The sequence below is a fragment of the Leuresthes tenuis genome, unplaced genomic scaffold (genome assembly GCF_036924035.1).
Source record: "Leuresthes tenuis unplaced genomic scaffold, fLeuTen1.0.hap1 SCAF_21, whole genome shotgun sequence".
Taxonomy (NCBI): domain Eukaryota; kingdom Metazoa; phylum Chordata; class Actinopteri; order Atheriniformes; family Atherinopsidae; genus Leuresthes; species Leuresthes tenuis.
Window position 1 is genome coordinate 11982397 of NW_027325375.1, and position 14722 is coordinate 11997118.

A 14722-nucleotide genomic window follows, 5' to 3' on the forward strand; every position below is an offset into this window, starting at 1 on the left:
TCTTCAGGAATCCGAAAATAAGCACGAATTCGGATTCTCCTATAAAACGAATTAATTAACTCAAACCAAGTTAAGACTGCTTTGTCCTTCATATTTATTCATGTCTAATCAAGTTTCAACGATAAACAACGTTGTACTTTGTAGAATGAGAAAGAACTTCTTCAGCAATAAGCATCTCTCGACATATGACGAAATACAGATTTTGCTATAAAATCAATTTCTTCTATCAGCGTGACTTAAAACTGTTTGTCCTCCTTATTTATCCACTTCAAATCAAGTTTCAACAATTAAAAAAAAATTGTAGTTTGAGAAAGAACAACTTAATCTTCAGCAATCAGTATAAAAAGAGGGTAACAAAAGGTGCAAATGCCAACCATACATCACTAAAAGGTGGAGCGGAAGTATTCAGCTGCAAGTAGGTGTGAATGTTCGACCATAATTTGTAAAAAGTGGGTAAGAAAAGGTTCGAATGCCCGACTAAATATTAACAAAAGCGGGAGGAGAGGTCTTCGGATGAGAGTGGGTGAGAATTTCCTACCATACAAGTATGGTGGAGAGGAAGCTGTGATTGGCCGACAATAGTAAAAAGCAGGTGAGAAAAGGTGCGAATGTCAAAACATACATGATCAAAACAGGGAGCGGAGGTGTTTGGCTGCGACAAGGTGTGAATGTCCACCCATAATTAATGAAAAACGGGCAACAAGTAGGTTCGAATGCCCAACCATACATCATCAAAAGCAGGAGTGGATGTGTTCGGCTTCAAGAAGGTATGAATGTCCATCAATAATTGCTATAAAACATGAAAGAAAATTTTCGAATATCAAACCGCACATAATCATAAGCGGGAGAGGAGGTGTTCCGCTGCAAGAAGGTGTGAATATCCACCCATAATTACTGAAAAATGGGTAAGAAAAGGTGCGAATGCCCAACCATACATCATCAAAAGCAGGAGTGGATGTGTTCGGCTACAAGAAGGTTTGAATGTCCGACCATAGTTTGTAAAAAGCGGGTAAGAACAGGTTTGTATGCCCGACTGTACACAATCAAAAGAGGGAGCGGAGTTGTTCAGCTACAAGAAGGTGTGAAAGTCCGACCATGGTTTGTAAAAAGCGGGTAAGAACAGGTTCGTATGCCCGAATATACACCATCAAATGCGGGAGCGGAGGTGTTCGGCTGTGAGTAGGTGTGAATCTCCAACCATAATTGCTGAAAAATGTGTTAGAAAAGGTAAGAATGCCGGTCCATACATCATCAAAAGCGGGAGAGGTGGTGTTCGGCTGCAAGTAGGTGTGAATGTCCAGCCATAATTACTCACAAATGGGTAAGAATAGGTAGTATTGCCAGACCATACATGATCAAAACAGGGAGCGGAGGTGGTTAAGCTGCAAGAAGGTGTTAATGTCCGACTAAAGTTTGTAAAAAGCGGGTAAGAAAAGGTGCGAATGCCCGACAATGTATGATCAAAAGAGGGAGCGGAGGTTTTCGGCTGAAAGAAGGTCTGAATGTCCAACCATAATTTGTAAAAACCGGGGAAGAAAAGGCTCGAAAGCCCGACTATACACCATCAAAAGCTGGAGCGGAGGTGTTCAGCTGCAAGAAGGTCTGAATGTCCATCAATAATTGCTAGAAAACATGAAAGAGAATTTTGGAATATCAAACCGCACATGATAATAAGCGGGAGAGGAGGTGTTCAGCTGCAAGGTGTGAATGTCCACCCATAATTACTGAAAAATGGGTAAGAAAAGGTGCGAATTCCCAACCATACATCATCAAATTAACGAGTGGATGTGTTCGGCTACAAGAAGGTTTGAATGTCCGACCATAGTTTGTAAAAAGCGGGTAAGAAAAGGTTCGAATGCCCAAACATACACCATCAAAAGAGGGAGCGGAGGTGTTCCGCTGTAAGAAGGTGTGAATGTCCGACCATAGTTGGTAAAAAGCGAGTAAGAAAAGGTTAAAATACCCGACTGTACACAATCAATAGCGGGAGCGGAGTTGTTCGGCTACTAAAAGGTGTGAAAGTCCGACCCTGGTTTTAAAAAGCGGGTAAGAAAAGGTTCGAATGACCGAACATACACCATCAAAAGAGGTAGCGGAGGTGTTCCGCTGTAAGACGGTGTGAATGTCCGATCATAGTTAGTAAAAAGCGGGTAAGAAAAGGTTAAAATACCCGACTGTACACAATCAAAAGAGGGAGTGGAGTTGTTCAGCTAAGAGAAGGTGTGAAAGTCACACCATGGTTTGTAAAAAGCGGGTAAGAAAAGGTTCGTATGCCCGAATATACACTATCAAAACCGGAAGCGTAGGTGTTCGGCTGCAAGAAGGTGTGAACGTCCGACCAAAGTTTGTGAAAAAGCAGTTAAGAAAAGGTTCGAATATCTAACCAAACATAATCAAAAGCGGGAGCAGAGCTGTTCGACTGCAAGTAGGTGTGAATGTCAGAGAATAATTTGCAAAAAGCTGATGAGAAAGGGTGAGAAATCCCGACTACACACCATCAAATGCGGTAGCGGAGTTGTTCTGCTGTGAGTAGGTGTGATTCTCCAACCATAATTGCTGAAAAATGTGTTAGAAAAGGTAAGAATGCCGGTCCATACATCATCAAAAGCGAGAGAGGTTGTGTTCGGCTGCAAGTAGGTGTGAATGTCCAGCCATAATTACTCACAAACGGGTAAGAAAAGGTAGTATTGCCAGACCATATATGATCAAAACAGGGAGCGGAGGTGGTTCAGCTGCAAGAAGGTTTGAATGTCCGACTAAAGTTCAAATATATTAACAAAAGCGGGAGGAGAGGTCTTCGGATGAGAGTGGTTGAAAATTTCCGACCATAATCTATAAAATGCGGTGAAAAAAAGGTGTGATAGAACACTAAAAGGTGGAGCGGAAGTGTTCGGCTGCAAGAAGGTGTGAATGTCCGACTATATTTGGTGAAAAGCAGGTGAAGCAAGGTCTGAATGCCCAACCTTACATCATCAAAAGCGAGATCAGAGGTGTTTGGCTGCAAGAAGGCCATAGTTTGCCAAAAGCGGGTAAGGTGCGAATGTCCGACTAAATATCAACAAAATTTGGGGCGGAGGTCTTCGGATGCAAGTGGGTGTGAATATCCCACCATACAACTATGGTGGAGAGGAAGCTGTGAATAGCCGACCATAGTTTGGAAAAAGCGGGTAAGAAAAGGTTTGAATGCCCAAACATACACCATCAAAAGAGGGAGCGGAGGTGTTCTGCTGTACGAAGGTGTGAATGTCCGACCATACTTGGTAAAAAGCGGGTAAGAAAAGGTTAAAATACCCGACTGTACACAATCAATAGCGGGAGCGGATGTGTTCGGCTACAAGAAGATGTGAAAGTCCGACCATGGTTTGTAAAAAGCGGGTAAGAACAGGTTCGTATGCCCGAATATACACCATCAAATGCGGGAGCGGAGGTGTTCGGCTGTGAGTAGGTGTGAAAGTCAGACCATGGTTTGTAAAAAGCGGGTAAGAACAGGTTCGTATGCCCGAATATACACCATCAAATGCGGGAGCGGAGGTGTTCGGCTGTGAGTAGGTGTGAATCTCCACCCATAATTGCTGATAAATGTGTTAGAAAAGGTAAGAATGCCGGTCCATACATCATCAAAAGCGGGAGAGGTGGTGTTCGGCTGCAAGTAGGTGTGAATGTCCAGCCATAATTACTCACAAATGGGTAAGAAAAGGTAGTATTGCCAGACCATACATGATCAAAACAGGGAGCGGAGGTGGTTAAGCTGCAAGAAGGTGTTAATGTCCGACTAAAGTTTGTAAAAAGCGGGTAAGAAAAGGTGCGAATGCCCGACAATGTATGATCAAAAGAGGGAGCGGAGGTTTTCGGCTGAAAGAAGGTCTGAATGTCCAACCATAATTTGTAAAAACCGGGGAAGAAAAGGCTCGAAAGCCCGACTATACACCATCAAAAGCTGGAGCGGAGGTGTTCAGCTGCAAGAAGGTCTGAATGTCCATCAATAATTGCTAGAAAACATGAAAGAGAATTTTCGAATATCAAACCGCACATGATAATAAGCGGGAGAGGAGGTGTTCAGCTGCAAGAAGGTGTGAATGTCCACCCATAATTACTGAAAAATGGGTAAGAAAAGGTGCGAATTCCCAACCATACATCATCAAATGCACGAATGGATGTGTTCGGCTACAAGAAGGTTTGAATGTCCGACCATAGTTTGTAAAAAGCGGGTAAGAAAAGGTTCGAATGCCCAAACATACACCATCAAAAGAGGGAGCGGAGGTGTTCCGCTGTAAGAAGGTGTGAATGTCCGACCATAGTTGGTAAAAAGCGGGTAAGAAAAGGTTAAAATACCCGACTGTACACAATCAATAGCGGGAGCGGAGTTGTTCGGCTACTAAAAGGTGTGAAAGTCCGACCCTGGTTTTAAAAAGCGGATAAGAAAAGGTTCGAATGCCCGAACATACACCATCAAAAGAGGTAGCGGAGGTGTTCCGCTGTAAGACGGTGTGAATGTCCGATCATAGTTGGTAAAAAGCGGGTAAGAAAAGGTTAAAATACCCGACTGTACACAATCAAAAGAGGGAGCGGAGTTGTTCAGCTAAGAGAAGGTGTGAAAGTCCGACCATGGTTTGTAAAAAGCGGGTAAGAAAAGGTTCGTATGCCCGAATATACACTATCAAAACCGGAAGCGTAGGTGTTCGGCTGCAAGAAGGTGTGAACGTCCGACCAAAGTTTGTGAAAAAGCAGTTAAGAAAAGGTTCGAATATCTAACCAAACATAATCAAAAGCGGGAGCAGAGCTGTTCGACTGCAAGTAGGTGTGAATGTCCATTAATAATTGCTTTAAAACATGAAAGAAAATTTTCGAATATCAAACCTTACATGATCATTAGCGGGAGAGGAGGTGTTCAGCTGCAAGAAGGTGTGAATATCCACCCATAATTACTGAAAAATGGGTAGGAAAAGATGCGAATGTCCAACCATAAATCATCAAAAGCAGGAGTGGAGTTGTTCAGCTACAAGAAGGTATGAAAGTCCAACCATGGTTTGTAAAAAGCGGGTAAGAGAAGGTTCGAATACCCGAATATATACCATCAAAAGCGGAAGCGGAGGTGTTCGGCTGCAAGGTGTGAACGTCCGACCAAAGTTTGTAAAAAGCAGTTAAGAAAAGGTTTGAATATCCAACCGAACATAATCAAAAGCGGGAGCAGAGCTGTTCGACTGCAAGTAGGTGTGAATGTCAGATCATAATTGCTGAAAAATGTGATAGAAAAGACTAGAATGCCGGACCATACATCATCAAAAGCGGGAGAGGTGGTTTTTCGGCTGCAAGTAGGTGTGAATGTCCAGCCATAATTACTCACAAACGGGGGAAGAAAAGGTAGTATTTCCAGACCACACATGATCAAAACAGGGAATGGAGGTGGTTCAGCTGCAAGGTGTGAATGTCTGACTAAAGTTTGTAAAAACCGTGTAAGACAAGGGGCGAATGCCCGACAATGTATGATCAAAAGAGGGAGCGGAGGTTTTCGGCTGCAAGATCTGAATGTCCAACCACAATTTGTAAAAATCGGGGAAGAAAAGGCTCGAAAGTCCGACTATACACCATCAAAAGCGGGAGCAGAGGTGTTCAGGTGCAAGAAGGTCTGAATGTCAAACCAATAATTACTGAAAAATGTGCAAGAAAAGGTGCGAATGCCAAATCATACATCATCAAAAGCAGGAGCGGATGTGTTCAGCTACAAGAAGGTTTGAATGTCCAACCATAGTAAGTAATAGGCGGGTAAGAAAAGGCTCGAATGCCCGACTATATACCATCAAAAGCGGAAGCGGAGGTGTTCGGCTGCAAGACGGTGTGAACGTCCGACCAAAATTTGTAAAAAGCAGTTAAGAAAATGTTCGAATATCCAACCAAACATAATCAAAAGCGGGAGCAGAGCTGTTCGACTGCAAGTAGGTGTGAATATCAGATCATAATTTGCAAAAAGCTGTTGAGAAAGGGTGAGAATGCCCGACTATACACTATCAAATGTGTGGGCGGAGGTGTTCGTCTGTGAGTAGGTGTGAATGTCCGACCATAATTGCTGAAAAATGTGTTAGAAAAGGTAAGAATGCCGGACCATATATCATCAAAAGCGGGAGAGGTTGTGTTCGGCTGCAAGTAGGTGTGAATGTCCAGCCATAATTACTCACAAACGGGTAAGAAAAGGTACTATTGCCAGACCATATATGATCAAAACAGGGAGCGGAGGTGGTTCAGCTGCAAGAAGGTTTGAATGTCCGACTAAAGTTTGTAAAAAGCGGGTAAGACAAGGTGTGAATGCCCGACAATGTATGATCAAAAGAGGAGCGGAGGTTTTCGGCTGCAAGAAGGTCTGAATGTCCACCCATAATTACTGAAAAATGGGTAAGAAAAGGTGCGAAAGCCCAACCGCACATGATCATAAGTGGATGAGAAGGTGTTCGACTGCAAGTAGATGTGAATGTAAGATCATAATTTGTAAAAAGCGGGTAAGAAAAGGTAAGAATGCCCAACCATAAATTATCAAAAGCGGCAGCAGAGTTTCGGCTGGTATTTATCAATGTCTAGATAGATTTCAACAAAAAACAACGTTGTACTTTGCAGTAAAAGAAAGTGCAAATCAAAAGTTTTAGGAATCCGAGAATAAGCTTATTTTCATGAGTTCTGCACGATTTCGGATTTTATGTATAAAATGAATTCCTTCACGCAAACTAAGTTAACACTGCTTTGTCCTTCATATGTACCCATTTCTACATATATTTCAAGCATAAACTTCCTCATACTACCCTGAATGAGAAAGAGCCACACTTGTGATTAAGCCATACGCCCCTTTTGAGGAGTTCTGCATGGTTTGGGATTTTATCTATAAAATTAATTCCTTCACTCAAACTATGTTAAAACGGCTTTTACCTTCATATTTATCAATGTCTCGATAGATTTAAACAAAAAACAACGTTGTACTTTGCAATAAAAGAAAGAGCAAATCAAAAGTTTTAGGAATCCGAGAATAAGCTTATTTTCATGAGTTCTGCACGATTTCGGATTTTATGTATAAAATGAATTCATTCACTCAAACCAAGTTAAAACTGCTTTTTCCTTCATATTTATCAATGTCTAGATCGACTTCAACAAAGAACAACATTGTATTTTGCAGTAGAAGAAAGAGCAAAACTGAAGGATCAGGAATCCGAGAATAAGCTTCTTTTCATACGTTCTGCACGATTTCGGATTTTATGTATAAAATGAATTCCTTCACTCAAACTAAGTTAACACTGCTTTGTCCTTCATATGTACCCATTTCTACATATATTTCAAGCATAAACTTCCTCATACTACCCTGAATGAGAAAGAGCCACACTTGTGATTAAGCCATACGCCCCTTTTGAGGAGTTCTGCATGATTTGGGATTTTATCTATAAAATCAATTCCTTCACACAAACTATGTTAAAACGGCTTTTACCTTCATATTTATCAATGTCTCGATAGATTTAAACAAAAAACAACGTTGTACTTTGCAGTAAAAGAAAGAGCCAATCAAAAGTTTTAGGAATCCGAGAATAAGCTTATTTTCATGAGTTCTGCACGATTTCGGATTTTATGTATAAAATGAATTCATTCACTCAAACCAAGTTAACCAAGATATTTATCAATGTCTAGATCGACTTCAACAAAGAACAACATTGTATTTTGCAGTAGAAGAAAGAGCAAAACTGAAGGATCAGGAATCCGAGAATAAGCTTATTTTCTTATGGGCAAGTGGGAACTGCTTTGTCCTTCATATTTATCAATGTGTAGATGGATTTCAACTTCTTCTACTGCAAAGTCCAATGTTTTTCTTTGTTGAAGTCGATCTAGACATTGATGAATATGGAAGGACAAAGCAGTTTTAACTTGGTTTGAGCAAAGCAATTCATTTTATAGCAAAATCCGAAATCGTGCAGAACTCATGAAATCAGGCTTATACTCGGATTCCTGAAACTTTAGATTTGCTCTTTCTTTTACTGCAAAGTCCAATGTTTTTCTTTGTTGAAGTCGATCTAGACATGGTAAATATGAAGGACAAATCAGTTTTAACATAGTTTGAGTGAAGTAATGCATTTTATAAGCAAAATCCCAAATCATGCAGAACTCACGAAAAGCTTTTTCTCGCTTTTCACTGCTTTTTACAAACTTTGGTCGGATGTTCACACCTTCTTGCATCCGAACACCTCCGCTTCCGCTTTTGATGATGTATATTCGGGCATTCGAACCTTTTATTACCCGCTTTTTACAAACCATTGTCGGACTTTCACACCTTCTTGCAGCCGAACACCACCTCTCCCGCTTTTGATGATGTATGGTCCAGTATTCTTACCTTTTCTAACACATTTTTCAGCAATTATGGTCGGACACTCACACCTACTCAAAGCTGGACACCTCCGCTCCCGCTTTTGATCATACAATGTCGGGACATCGCTCCTTGTCTTACCAGCTTTTTACAAACTTTAGTCGAACATTCACACCTTCTTGAAGCTGAACACCTCCGCTCCCGCTTTTGATGATGTATAGTCGGGCTTTCGAGCCTTTTCTTACCCGGTTTTTACAAATTATGGTTGGACATTCAGACCTTGCAGCCGAACACCTCCGCTCTCTCTTTTGATCATACATTGTCGGGCATTCGCACCTTGTCTTACCCGCTTTTTACAAACTATAGTCAGACATTCACACCTTGCAGCTGAACCTCCGCTCCCTGTTTTGATCATGTATGGTCTGGCAATACTACCTTTTCTTCCCCCGTTTGTGAGTAATTATGGCTGGACATTCACACCTACTTGCAGTCGAACAGCTCTGCTCCCGCTTTTGATTATGTTTGGTTGGATATTCGAACCTTTTCTTAACTGCTTTTTACAAACCATGGTCGGACTTTCACACCTTCTTGTAGCCGAACAACTCCGCTCCCGCTATTGATTTTGTACAGTCGGGTATTTTAACCTTTTCTTACCCGCTTTTTGCCAACTATGGTCGGACATTCACACCGTCTTACAGCGGAACACCTCCGCTCCCGCTTTTTATGGTGTATAGTCGGGCATTCGAACCTTTTCTTACTCGCTATTTACAAACTATGGTAGGACATTCAAACTTTCGTGTATCCGAAAACCTCCGCTCTCTCTTTTGATCATACATTGTCGGACATTCGCACCTTTTCTTACCCGCTTTTTACAAACCATGGTCGGACTTTCACACCTTCTTGTAGCCGAACAACTCCGCTCCCGCTATTGATTGTGTACAGTCGGGTATTTTAACCTTTTCTTACCCGCCTTTTACCAACTATGGTCGGACATTCACACCTTCGTACAGCGGAACACCTCCGCTCCCTCTTTTGATGGTGTATGTTCGGGTATTCAAACCTTTTCTTACCCGCTTTTTCCAAACTATGGTCGGCTATTCACAGCTTCCTCTCCACCATACTTGTATGGTTGGATATTCACACCCACTTGCATCCGAAGACCTCTGCCCCAAATTTTTTTGATATTTAGTCGGACATTCGCACCTTACCCGCTTTTGGCAAACTATGGCCTTCTTGCAGCCAAACACCTCTGATCTCACATTTGATGATGTAAGGTTTGGCATTCAGACCTTGCTTCACCAGCTTTTCACCAAATATAGTCGGACATTCACACCTTCTTGCAGCCGAACACTTCCGCTCCACCTTTTAGTGTTCTATCACACCTTTTTTTTCACCGCATTTTATACATTATGGTTGGAAATTTTCAACCACTTTCATCCGAAGACCTCTCCTCCCGCTTTTGTTAATATATTTGAACTTTAGTTTGACATTCAAACCTTCTTGCAGCTGAACCACCTCCGCTCCCTGTTTTGATCATATATGGTCTGGCAATACTACCTTTTCTTACCCGTTTGTGAGTAATTATGGCTGGACATTCACACCTACTTGCAGCCGAACACAACCTATCTCGCTTTTGATGATGTATGGACCGGCATTTTTACCTTTTCTAACACATTTTTCAGCAATTATGGTCAGAGATTCACACCTACTCACAGCCGAATAACTCCGCTCCCGCATTTGATGATGTATAGTCGGGCATTCTCACCCTTTCTCATCAGCTTTTTGCAAATTATGATCTGACATTCACACCTACTTGCAGTCGAACAGCTCTGCTCCCGCTTTTGATTATGTTTGGTTGGATATTCGAACCTTTTCTTAACTTCTTTTTACATATTTTGGTTGGACGTTCACACCTTCTTGTAGCCGAACACTTCCACTCCTGCTTTTGATGATGTATGGTTGGGCATTCACACCTTTTTTTTGCCCATTTTTCAGGAATTATGGGTGGACATTCACACCTTGCAGCTGAACACCTCCTATCCCACTTATGATCATGTGCGGTTTGATTTTCGAAAAGTTTCTTTCATGTTTTCTAGCAATTATTGATGGACATGTAGACCTTCTTGCAGCTGAACACCTCCGCTCCCGCATTTGATCATACATTGTCAGGCATTCGCACCTTGTCTTACCCACTTTTTACAAACTTTAGTCAAACAGTCACACCTTTTTGCAGCCGAACACCACCTCTCTCGCTTTTGATGATGTATAGTCCAGCATTCTTACCTTTTCTAACACATTCTTCAGCAATTATGGTCGGACATTCACACCTACTCAGAGCCGAACACCTTCGCTCCCGCATTTGATGGTCTATAGTCGGGCATTCTACAGCGGAAAAGACTCATTCTTATGTTTGGTTAGATATTCAAACCTTTTCTTAACTGCTTTTTACAAACTTTGGTCGGACGTTCACAATATCTTGCAGCCGAACACCTCCGCTTCCGCTTTTGATGGTGTATATTCGGGCATACAAACCTTTTCTTACCCGCTTTTTACAAACCAAGGTCGGACTTTCACACTTTCTCTTAGCTGAACAACTCCGCTCCCGCTATTGATTGTGTACAGTCGGGTAATTTAACCTTTTCTTACCCGCTTTTTACCAACTATGGTCGGACATTCACACCGTCTTACAGCGGAACACCTCCTCTCCCGCTTATGATCATGTACGGTTTGATATTCGAAAATTTACTTTCTTGTTTTAAAGCAATTATTGATGGACATTCAAACCTTCTTTTTGATGGTGTATAGTTGGGCTTTCGAGCCTTTTCTTCCCGGTTTTTACAAACCATGGTCGGACTTTCACACCTTCTTGTAGCCGAACAACTCCGCTCCTGCTATTGATTGTGTACAGTCGGGTATTTTAACCTTTTCTTACCCGCTTTTTACCAACTATGGTCGGACATTCACACCGTCTTACAGCGGAACACCTCTGCTCCCGCTTTTGATGGTGTATAGTCGGGCATTCGAACCTTTTCTTACCCGCTTTTTACAAACTATGGTGGGACATTCAAACCTTCTTGTATCCGAAAACCTCCGCTCCCTCTTTTGATGGTGTATGTTCGGGTATTCAAACCTTTTCTTACCCGCTTTTTCCAAACTATGGTCGGCTATTCACAGCTTCCTCTCCACCATACTTGTATGGTTGGATATTCACACCCACTTGCATCCGAAGACCTCTGCCCCAAATTTTTTTGATATTTAGTCGGACATTCGCACCTTACCCGCTTCTGGCAAACTATGGCCTTCTTGCAGCCAAACACCTCTGATCTCACATTTGATGATGTAAGGTTTGGCATTCAGACCTTGCTTCACCTGCTTTTCACCAAATATAGTCGGACATTCACACCTTCTTGCAGCCAAACACTTCCGCTCCACCTTTTAGTGTTCTATCACACCTTTTTTTCACCGCATTTTATACATTATGGTCGGAAATTTTCAACCACTCTCATCCGAAGACCTCTCCTCCCGCTTTCTTTAATATATTTGAACTTTAGTCGGACATTCAAACCTTCTTGCAGCTGAACCACCTCCGCTCCCTGTTTTGATCATATATGGTCTGGCAATACTACCTTTTCTTACCCGTTTGTGAGTAATTATGGCTGGACATTCACACCTACTTGCAGCCGAACACAACCCCTCTCGCTTTTGATGATGTATGGACTGGCATTTTTACCTTTTCTAATACATTTTTCAGCAATTATGGTCGGAGATTCACACCTACTCACAGCCGAACAACTCCGCTCCCGCATTTGATGATGTATAGTCGGGCATTCTCACCCTTTCTCATCAGCTTTTTGCAAATTGTGCAATGGTCGGAAATTTTGACATCTGCCTTACATGTAACAGATTAGCGGTTTAGCAGTTTTAATTTAGTTTGAGTGAAGGAATTCATTTTATAGCAAAATCCGAAATCGTGAAGAACTCATGAAAGTAAGCTTATTCTCGGATTCCTGAAACTTTAGATTTGCTATTTCTTTTACTGCAAAGTACAACGTTGGTTTTTTTGTTTAAATCTTTCAAGACATGGTAAATATGATTTTTATATATATAATAAATATATTTATTTCTGTTTACAATATATGACATGTAATAGAACTGAACCGGACCGGGGGACAAGGAAAGAAGAAGAAGAAGAAGAGGAAAGAAGAGAAAAACAGAACATACATCGCATACAACACAGCTGTGGATATAGATGACCTGAGACGACATGATAATACATCAACTGCTTAGCGACCATGCTACTGGACTAATGAATGTGGTTGTGTGTGTGTGAGAACATGCAACACCCATGGCACAGGACCTACATGATAACCGTGCTTAGTTATGAGTGTATAAGCGTAAAGGGCCACAATCCACAGCCCCCCCAAGCAATCAGAAGCAGGCAGAGAGGGCCACAAGACCCAGGCCACCAGCAGCCCCCACAGAGCACAGAACCCAGGAAGCCCACCGCAGGGGCAACCACGCATCCACCCAGAAGACTGCAGAGGAAGCCCCCGGAAAGAGCCCCCATAAGCATAGGGCAGAGGCCTTCCGGGAGCCAGGGGCAACAGCCCACCGACGTCGCCAGGCCCCAGCCGCCCAGACATGGGCCGTGCACTGGATCCGGGCCCCAGGAGCCCGAGCGCCCCCAAACCCCCCGGCAGAGGCCCCACCCAATACCCAGACAGCCACACAGTGGGTCAGTGCCTGCCCCAGCACCCCTGGCCAAGTGCCCTGGGAGTCAAGACGTGCCCACAGGTGGGTGAAGTCGCGAGCAGCGGAGAGAGGCCACGCCGCCCCCCCCATCGGGAGAAGCACAGGCAGGCCAGGCGACAGCAAGTCCAAGATCCAGGCCCAATCATTACCACACACACTTTCATGTCCCATACATCCACACGTCCTCCCTCCCTCGACTCCGCTGGGGTGTAGTGCAGCGGGCACACCAGGGGGCCAGCAGCCCCCCAGCCACCACAGACCCCAAACCAGCAGAACAATTAATTAATCCTCCTGGCCCCTCCCGCCCCGAGCAGCAACCAGGAAGCAGGGGTGTGCGAAGAAGACCCCTCCCCTCACCCTTCTGGCTCTTCAATATTTTCTAATAGTGAGCAATTAAAATTGAGGGGCAGCCAAACTTGTAGAACTGGGAGCGTGGCCCTCTGGGCAGCCTACATACCCAAAGAGCCCCGCCCACCAGATGCCACTCAGTGTAACCACCCCCCAAGACCTAATGTGTGTGTGTGAGTGTGTTTGATAAGTAGTAATGTCTAAGGTGTAATTAAAACAGGGGTGGGAACTGCAGAGGGCAACTACTGCAGAGTCCACTACACCCCACCGAACACACACGCCCCCAAAACCCTTCATGTGTGAGTGTGTGCTGTGTACAGGAGCCAGAAGGGAGAGGGGTATGGGGATATACACTGGGGGCAGCCAGGGACTGGCTGCAATAGGCATCCCCGCTACCAGGGAGCCAACACAGGACAGGAGGGCCTGATGTCCACCAGGCTCGGGGCCTGCAGCGACCATATTCTGGGAGCTACTGTACCCCCAGAAGGTACCCATCCCGCCCCACCCCACTCAACCCAACCCCACTCCGGAGGACCTCTACAAAAAACAAACAAACAACAACAAAAAACAAACAAACAAACCACCCGGTCACACCAGTCGCAGCAGCCCGGGCCTGAGACCCACCATCACCCAGGCCCCCCCAGGCCCCCCCTCAACAGGTGCGCTCTTGTGAAAAAGCAAACAGCGGCAGCAACAAAAACACAACGGGAACACCGTATTGAGGCTTTGTTCTGACCGCTCATTTGGTATGGCGTTTCTTTCAAGCAATTCTCCCGGTTAGCCCGCACTCGGCTCGCTCCCAGAGCCGTGTTAAAGTCTACTTCGCATTCACTCTCTTTTCTCAGCAGACTCTTGGGATTTTATCTATAAAATGAGTTCCTTCACTCAAACTATGTTAAAACTGCTTTGTCCTTCATATTTACCATGTCTAGAAAGATTTAAACAAAAAAAAAACAACGTTGTACTTTGCAGTAAAAGAAAGAGCAAATCTAAAGTTTCAGGAATCCGAGAATAAGCTTACTTTCATGAGTTCTTCACGATTTCGGATTTTGCTATAAAATGAATTCCTTCACTCAAACTAAATTAAAACTGCTAAACCGCTAATCTGTTACATGTAAGGCAGATGTCAAAATAGGATCTAAGGGTATTCGGCCAATCGAGCTGTAGCAGCTTTGGTAAAAGAGTATAAGTTGAAGAGTTTGTGAATAAAGGTGTGCGCACACATAGTGAGCTGTAGGAAAATAGGCAGGGAGCAATGCCGGCTGGGGTATATGTTCTTGTATGTTGTCTGAC